At 39.3% G+C, this 8,470-nt stretch overlaps 1 pseudogene; it reads left to right on the top strand.

The window, feature by feature from the left end:
• Positions 1 to 8,470, top strand: part of LOC102864005 — a 180,845-nt pseudogene that overhangs the window by 26,073 nt on the left and 146,302 nt on the right.

Raw genomic sequence — 8,470 nt, 5'->3', positions numbered from 1 at the left:
TTCTTGGCACAACTTGGTGAGCACATCCAGGGCAGCATCTGTTAGCTGAAATATGTCAATTGGTATACCATCTATTCCTGGGGCCTTATTATTTTTTTGCTATTTCCTTCAAAGCAGCTTGAACTTCTTCCTTCATCACCATAGGCTCTTGTTCAAAGGTTATTTCATTAAATTCTTCTGTATCTGCCAATTCTTTTTGATACAATGACTCAGTATATTCCTTCCATCTTCTTTTAATACCTCCTGTATAATTTATATTCTGCGTAAAACATCCTTGATTATAGCAACTTTAGGTTTAAATTTGTTCTTCAGTTCCTTGAGCTTAAGAAATGCTGAACAAGTTCAGCCCTTTTGATTTTCCGACTCTAACTCCTCGTACATTTCATTGTAATATTTTGCTTTGTCATTCCGAGCTGCCTTTTGGAATCTTCTGTTCAGCTCTTTAGTATCTTGAATTTTTTCTTGTGCTTTGGCTTCTCTGTGCTCCAGTGCAATTTTCAGAGTCTCTTTTGACATCCATTTTGGTCTTTTCTTCCTCTTCTGTCTTTGTAATGACCGTTTGCACTCTTCCTGGATGATACCTTTGACATCCTCCCACAACTCATCTGGTCTTCGTTCATTAGTGTTCAAGGCCTCAATCCTGTTCCTGAGATGATTCTGAAATTCAGGTGGTATGAAATCAAAGTCATATTTTGGCTCCTGTGGCTTTGGTTTAATTATCCTCAGCTTCAGCTTGAACTTGCATATGAGTAGTCGGTGGTCTGTTCCACAATCAGCTCCTGGCCTAGTTTTCAAAGCTGATATTGAGCTTCTCCAGCGGTTTTTTCCCACAGATGTAATCGATCTGATTCCTGTGTATATCGATTCCATAGATACACAGTTCAAATCGACCAGCTGCTCTACAGAAGAAGAATGGTCAATCTCTCCTGGTGCAATTAACTGTAAAAGACAGGAGGAGGCTCCCCAGACCAGGCTGGGAGAGAGAAGGCGCTTGCGGCAGCCGGGAGTCCAACTTTGGTGTGTACCCAGATGGGAGAACCCGGGGCTGGGCCCCCCTGGACGAGGACAGCGGCTGGACGGGCAGCAAGGCTGGCACTGAGGAGGGCACCGATGGCAGCGAGGGAGCTATGGGAGCTGGGGACCCAGATGCCAAGGACGTGTGGAGCCCAGACATAGAGCGGAGCTTCAGGAGGTCCTGGCCATCTACCTGTCCTGTGGCCGGCGGAAGACCGTCTTGTCCAATGAAGGCAAGATGTATGGTCGGAATGAACTGATCGCCCGCTATATCAAGCTGAGAATAGGGAAGACTCGAACTCGCGAACAGGTTTCTAGTGGCATTCAGGTTCTGGCCCGAAGGAAATCAAGAGAAATCCAGTCCAAGCTTAGCGTGAAGCCGTTCTCACAGACGTCATTCTCCTTGTCTCTGACGCCCTCATCCACTGGGGAATGAGCCCCCACAAGCCCTCTCTCCCCCCAAGCCTTGCCCCACCTGCCCCACCACTCCGAGCCTGGCAGACTTGGGCCTTGGGCACTGCCGGTTGCACCTGGTAGAATTCTCGGCCTTTGTAGAACACCGGATGCTGTAGATTCTCACCAGAGGTTCTTGTTCCTTCACAGCAGCCAGCACAGCCCCAGCCCTGGAGCTCCCCTACTCGAGAACGTGGGCGTCCGGCAGATCTACAAGTTCCCCGAGAAGAAGGGAGATCTGAGGGAGCTGTATGACCTTGGGCTCCCCCATGCCTTCTTTCTCGTCATGTTCTGGTCGGACCTGAATTGGGGCCCCAGTGGTGAGGAGGCGGGGGCCAAAGGCAGCGGCAACAGCAGTGGTGGTTTCTACAGAGTGAGCAGCCAGTACAGAGCCTAGAACACATGACCCTCACCTGTCCCTCCAAGATCTGCTCCTTTGGCAAGCATGTGGCAGAGAAGGTAGAGAACAGATCATCCAGGAGGGAGGCTGGGTTCTATGGGAGGAATGTGGTATCAGGATTGGAGGAAGACTCATCAACAACCTGCATTATGCAGATGACACAACCTTGCTTGCTGAAACTGAGGAGGATCCTAAGCATTTGCTGCAGAAGGTCAAGGACTGCAGCCTTCAACAGGGACTGAAGCTCAGTATCAAGAAAACAAAGATTCTCACAACTGGGCTGATTAGCACCATTATGATTGATGGAGGATGAATTGAGATTGTTAACAGCTTTAGTTTGCCTGGCTCCACAATCAACACTTTTGGTAGCTACAGCCAGGAAATCAAAGGATGAATTGCATTGGAAAAGTCGGCTGTCAGGGACATCTCCAAAACACTGAAGAGTAACAATGTCAGTCTGGAGACAGAAGTATGCCTGATCTAGGCCATGGCTTGACAATTATGTGCTATGCATCAGAAAGCCAGACAATGACGAGGGATGATAGAAAGAGAACTGATGCCTTTGAGCAGAATATTGAATATACCATGGACTGCTAAGAGAACAAACGACTTTGCCCTGGAAAGGGTGAAACCAGGTTGCTCCTTGAGGCAAGGATTCTGAGGTTCTATCTGACATGCTTTGGATTGTTGCAACCAGACTGAGGAGAGGGACATTATGCTTGGGTGGGTGAAGGGACAGTGCAGGAGGGGAAGACCCTTGATGAGATGGATTGACTCAGTGACTACACTAATGAGGGTAGGTGTGTCTGATAGAGCAAGGTTCAGAGGAGTTGTACATAGATAAGGTCACTATGAGTTATAAGAGACTCGATGGCACATAACAACAACAACAACAACAAGAGGTTCTGGTAGTGTAGTGGAAGGAATTATGCTACCATCACAAATGTACATGTTTCAGACCCATCAGCTGTACCACAGGAATAAAGATGAGTAATCTCCTGTGCCATTTAATGCCTCTGAAAACCCTCTGAGGGTCAGCTATGGGGCAGTGCCCACTTGACTGTACACAACATCAGCAAGAGGTTCTTGTTGTTGTTGTTGTTTTTGTTGTTAGGTGCCATTGAGTCTTAGATGACTCATAGTGACACTATGAACAGAAGATCTGAGCATGGTTCATAGAATTTCCAGATGCAAGCCATTTCGGAAGTGGATGTCACTCCTGCTTCCAAGCTTGTTTTAAGAGGCTCATGGACAATATAAACAAGAAAGGCCAAAGAAGAACTGATGTCCTTGAATTATGTGGTGTTGGAGAAGAGTATAGAATATCCTGTGGACTGTCAGAAAAATAAACACATTAAAACAGATTACGGGCAGAAATATTTAAAAGGGATGTATGATTAGACATTATTGTCATGACAGGATTCCAGAATGAAGGCTGCACAGTGGAGTGGACTTGGAGGGAGGGATTGAATAACAATGAAATATTTTTTTCTTTTACTTTTCAAAGAGCAAAGTGAATTGGGGTGAGGGGTGGGCAGGGAGAAAAGTGCAACAATGAATGAATGGAAATCCAAAGTTTCTGTACACTTTCCATTATAAAAATTTAAAATAAAATGAAATTAAAAAAACAAACAGCTAGAAAAAAAGACAGCTGGAGGGTCAGCTATAAGTTGGTTCTGAGTTGATTGCACACAACAATCATGACAAAATTTAAAGAGAACATGTTCAAATTTAATATTATTTTGATAGATGTTTAACAAGATTGACAGAAGAAAATTGAGTAAGAGTCATTAAGGTAGTGTCATGCTAAAAGTGCTGAACAGAAATTACAGAAAATGATCCAGATTTTTAAGCTTATTCAGAGTTGTTCACTAAAGTCATCAGACTTATTCTAGTTAAGGTCAACATTAATGCTTATGAGCCTGGTACAATTTCAGAGATTAAAATTAACATGGAAAATTTTGTGTGTGTGTGCAAATCACAGTGTCTTTTTGTGTTTTTTAGAAGGAAAATCAGAAAGCTTCTTAGAAAATGATGTCATGGAGGTGATTAGTTGCCAGCTTGAGAAAGACTCTCTAGAATGAACCTAAAGAGGACTTAACAGCTGAATTATCTCATGACAAACTTATTAAAGATTTATAAATCCTTGAGTTTTAATTAAGTGTGATAGATCCCATTATAGTATTTGTGGATTGTAAAGCTGCCTAAGTGATTCTCCCTCTATCTCCTTAAAAAATGTCTATGCTTATTGAACTTGATTACTCAAAACAATAGGAAATGCTATTTTATGAAAACAATGCTTATGGTGACAAATTTCAGACTCTTAAAAAGAATTTATTTATAAGAGCTCTTGTTTTCCATAAAGAATGAAGTTGTCAAATGTCCTTTATTTTTTTTATTTTTTTATTTTTAAATGTCCTTTATTTACCTTACTTTGATTGAAATAACATATACTGTCATATTTATGTTACTTATCACAGATGCACTCACAAATGCACACGCACACACACACATACATACAAATATATGGAGCTTTGGTGGCTTAGTAGCAAGAAGCTCAGCTACAGTCCCAAAGGAACATGGTTTGAATCCACCAGCTGCTCTATAGGAGAAGGATGGTCAGTCTCCGCCAGGGAAATTAATTGCCTCTGAAAACTCACTGGAGGGTTAGATATAGGACATTTCCAACTCTATGATACACAATAACAAAAACAACACATCAATGTATATATGTTGTTGTGAAACATTGAGTTGCAACTGAAACTCCACTGGGTTTTTAGAGGCAATCATGACAAATTATACACAAAAAGCATAAAGCTAAGCAACTTAGCTTTAGAATCATACTAGCAAGCAGATTTAAGAATCATTTTCTCAGTAGCTGCAGGGCCATCTCAGGTGTCAAACAGGACAAGAAAGTTTCAGACAGAGAGCTGTAAGTAAAGGAAAGACTTTCTCAGCTTTTTGTAAGATGGAGAGCTGATTTGAGATCCTACTGTACACAAACTGTTTCAGTTGGTATCCCTGATCTCATGCTACTGCAAAGACAAAAGATGGTATTAGGCTTCAGGAGAGAAGGCTCCATAAAGTTAGATACTCTTCCCCAGAGCCAGCACTTTCAGTGCGTGCCTGAAAGAGAAAGGACTGAAACTTCCCTGGGTAAAGGTCTCTCCACTTGTGGATCTTTGTGTCTATTACTGTGTAGCCATCCTACATGCCAATTAAGGTAAGAGAGCTTGGGACAGAGAGTAACATGCAAGCGAAAGACTTTTTCAGCAATTCTCCACTGGCATATTGAGCTGTGAGAGAGCTCACTTGAAACTCCCCTGGACAGAAACTGCTTGAGTGAAGCAACTGGTCTCGCACCACTCAGCCACTCCATAGACAATGGAGGACAACAGAATTTGGAAGATGTGACCACAATAAGACAAGATTACTGCAGGGCTGCATACAGACCAAAGAGAATCTGAATAACTTTAGGAAAGGGAAATTTTCCCAGAAAGGATTTTTATTAGAGTAAATGGCTTACCCCATAAACTAAACATTGTAAACTGGCAACTAATCAATAACATCATAAAAACGAACTACCAACACCTTACACAGACACAATAGAAACAGTCTAACTCCCATTAATAAAGACTTCACATGATGTCAAAAAAGCAGTAGGGAGCTTCAAACACTGGGGGCGGGGAGGGGTAAGCAAATATTACCTTCTTAAAAAAAGCATAGAATATTACAGACTCAATGAATAGCTAGAGTCAAGAAGGCGGAAGAAGATATATGCTGATATGAAGACATTTAAACTGCTACAGAAGAAAGTGCAAATGATGGAAGAAACAATGAAAACCATAAATAAAAGGTACTCTAGAAGTAGAAAACCAGAAAGGAATATATTGATCTGAAGTTATTTGAATAGTTATGGAAGAAGATGCAAATGTTGAAAGAAACAACGGAAGCCATTAAGAAAGCAAATACTCCAAAGACAGGGAGCTGGAAGAACTATATCAATGAAAGGGTACTTACACAACTATGGAAGAAAATGCAAAAGATGGAAGAAGGAATTGAAACTATAGATAAAGAGGTACAAGAACTTAGAAAATCATCACAAGATAGTCATGGTACAGTCAATATAGTACTGGGAATAACATAAATGCATGAAAATGAAATCCAGAATATTAAGACTGAAATGACAGAAGTGTCTAATATGCTGGAGAGACAAAAAAGTATAATAGAAGACACAGAGCAGAGAGTCAGTGAGCTGGAAGACAAGAACCTCAGTGAACACAAACAAGAAGGAAAAACAGAGATGAGACATAAAGAAAATGAAGAAAACCTTACAAACATCAAAAGGAACAATATATGCATGATTAGATTCCAGAATATGAGAGGAACAGAGATATCACTGAGAAAATTGTGAAAGAGGCATTAAAGAAACACTTCCCAGGTATTATGAAGAACAAGGAAATCCACATTCATGAAGCTCAGTGAACACCACATAGACTAGACCCAAAAAGGAAAACATCAAGACATGTCAGAGTAAAATTCTCCAACCACAAAGATAAGGACAGAATACTAAAAGCAGCATAAGAAAAATAAAGTGACATCTACAAAGGAAAAGTAATTAAATTAAGTTCTGAGTTCTCAGCAGGAACCTTGCAAGCAAGAAGACAAAGAGATGGCACATAAAGTTGAAAGAAAAGAATCGTCACCTGAAGATCCTGTACCCAGCAAAGCTCTCTATCAAATATGAAGGAGAAATCATATCCTTTGCAGAAAAGAAAGAACTTAAGAAATTTGTGAAAATAAGACAAAATCTACAAGAACTTTTAAGGGAAGTCCTTTACAAGAGCCAGAGGCAAATGGATGGACCATAGTAACCAAACAACAAAAAAAGAAACATAGAAAAATGGAAATGATAAAATCTGGCCTGTGAATAATCACATTCAATGTGAATGTACTAAATTCAACAATCAATAGAAAAAGAGTAGCACAATGGATACAATACCAAACCCATGAAAATTTTGTCTACAAAACACACATCTAAGAAATGAAGAGAAAGATAATCTCAAAAATCAAAGGCTAAGAAAAATTGGATAAATCATGTATACTGCATTGAAACAGATGTGGGAGAGAACAGTTTACAAGCGATATATGATTTATTATTATGGTTATGACAAGAATCCAGAATGAAGGTTACATAGTGGAGTGTACTCGGGGTGTGGGTGTGGGTGGGAGATTGTATACCAATGAAGGAAATTTTCTTTTACTTTGCAATGAGAAGAGGAAACTAGGCTGGCGAGGTGGACAGAGAGAAAAATGCAACAATGAATAAATGGAAATCTGTAAATGTTCATTAAAATTAATAAAATAATACTTAAAAAAGTAAAGCTAGAAAAAATATACCAAGCTAATGACATCCCCCAAAAAAGCAGGAGTGTCAATACTAATTCCTGATAAAATAGACTTCAGGATAAAAACTACCATAAAAGATAAAGAAGGGGACTATATAATGATTAAAGATGCAGTAGATCAAGAAGACATAACATGGGTCAGCATCTATGCACCCAGTGATAGACCTGCAAAATACATAAAACATCGGTTAAACAAATAAACATCACCCAATAGTGGCAGGAAACTATACACATCACTCTTACCAAAGGATAGATAACCTCAAGAGAAATTTAATAAAAATGATCTAAACTATATATTCAGCCAATTTGACCTTGTGGATGTATTCAAAACTCAATTAACTTTCTTCTCACGTGCACATGGTACATTCTCCAGAATTGATCACCTATTAGTAAGCCTCAACATATTAAAAAAAAAACCACAACAACAAACCAACATTGAAATAATACAAAGCATCTTCTCAGACAACAATGCCATAAAATTAGAAATTAACCAGAAGAGGATAAAATTTATAAAATCACCTATGGAGACACTAAATAACATGCTGCTAGAATGTGATTGGGTTATAGGGGGAAAAAAGAATGAAATAAAAATTTCTTAAAACAAATGACAATGAAAATACAACATAGCAAAACCTCTGGTATGCAGCTAAGGCAGTCCTCATAGGAAAAGACACAAAAAATGAAAAAAGAAGTAAAATCAATTATCTAACTCAACATTTTCATCAAAAAGAAAAAAAATAACAATCTGACCCCACAGCCAGTAGAAGAAAATAAATGATAAGAACAAGAGATGAAATTAATGAGCTAGAAAACATAAAAACAATTGAAATCATCAATAAAACCAGGAGCTGAATTTTTGAAAGGGTCAATAAAATTAACATGCCACTGGAAACTTAGCAAAGGAAAAAAGGAGAAAACAATTTAATTGAGAAATGACAAAGGTGACATCACAACAGAACCAGAGGAAATTATATATATAATATCTGAATATTATGAAAAGCCATACTCTGATAAACTTGAAAACCTAGAGGATATGAAAAAATTCCTTGAACCTCATACCTCATGCCTTACCTTGATTGACACAAACAGATGTTGAGAACTTAAACAGACCCATCACAAAAGAAGAAATTGAGGAGGTGATTAAAAGGCTTCCCCACACACAAAAAAAGAATGAATGAATGAATGAGTCCTGGAC

This window comes from Elephantulus edwardii, unplaced genomic scaffold, assembly GCF_000299155.1.
Source record: "Elephantulus edwardii isolate Elephantulus edwardi_28Jun2011 unplaced genomic scaffold, EleEdw1.0 scaffold00240, whole genome shotgun sequence".
Classification (NCBI taxonomy): domain Eukaryota; kingdom Metazoa; phylum Chordata; class Mammalia; order Macroscelidea; family Macroscelididae; genus Elephantulus; species Elephantulus edwardii.
Note: the sequence above shows the minus strand (reverse complement) of the source record. Positions and strands in the feature narration are given on the sequence as shown.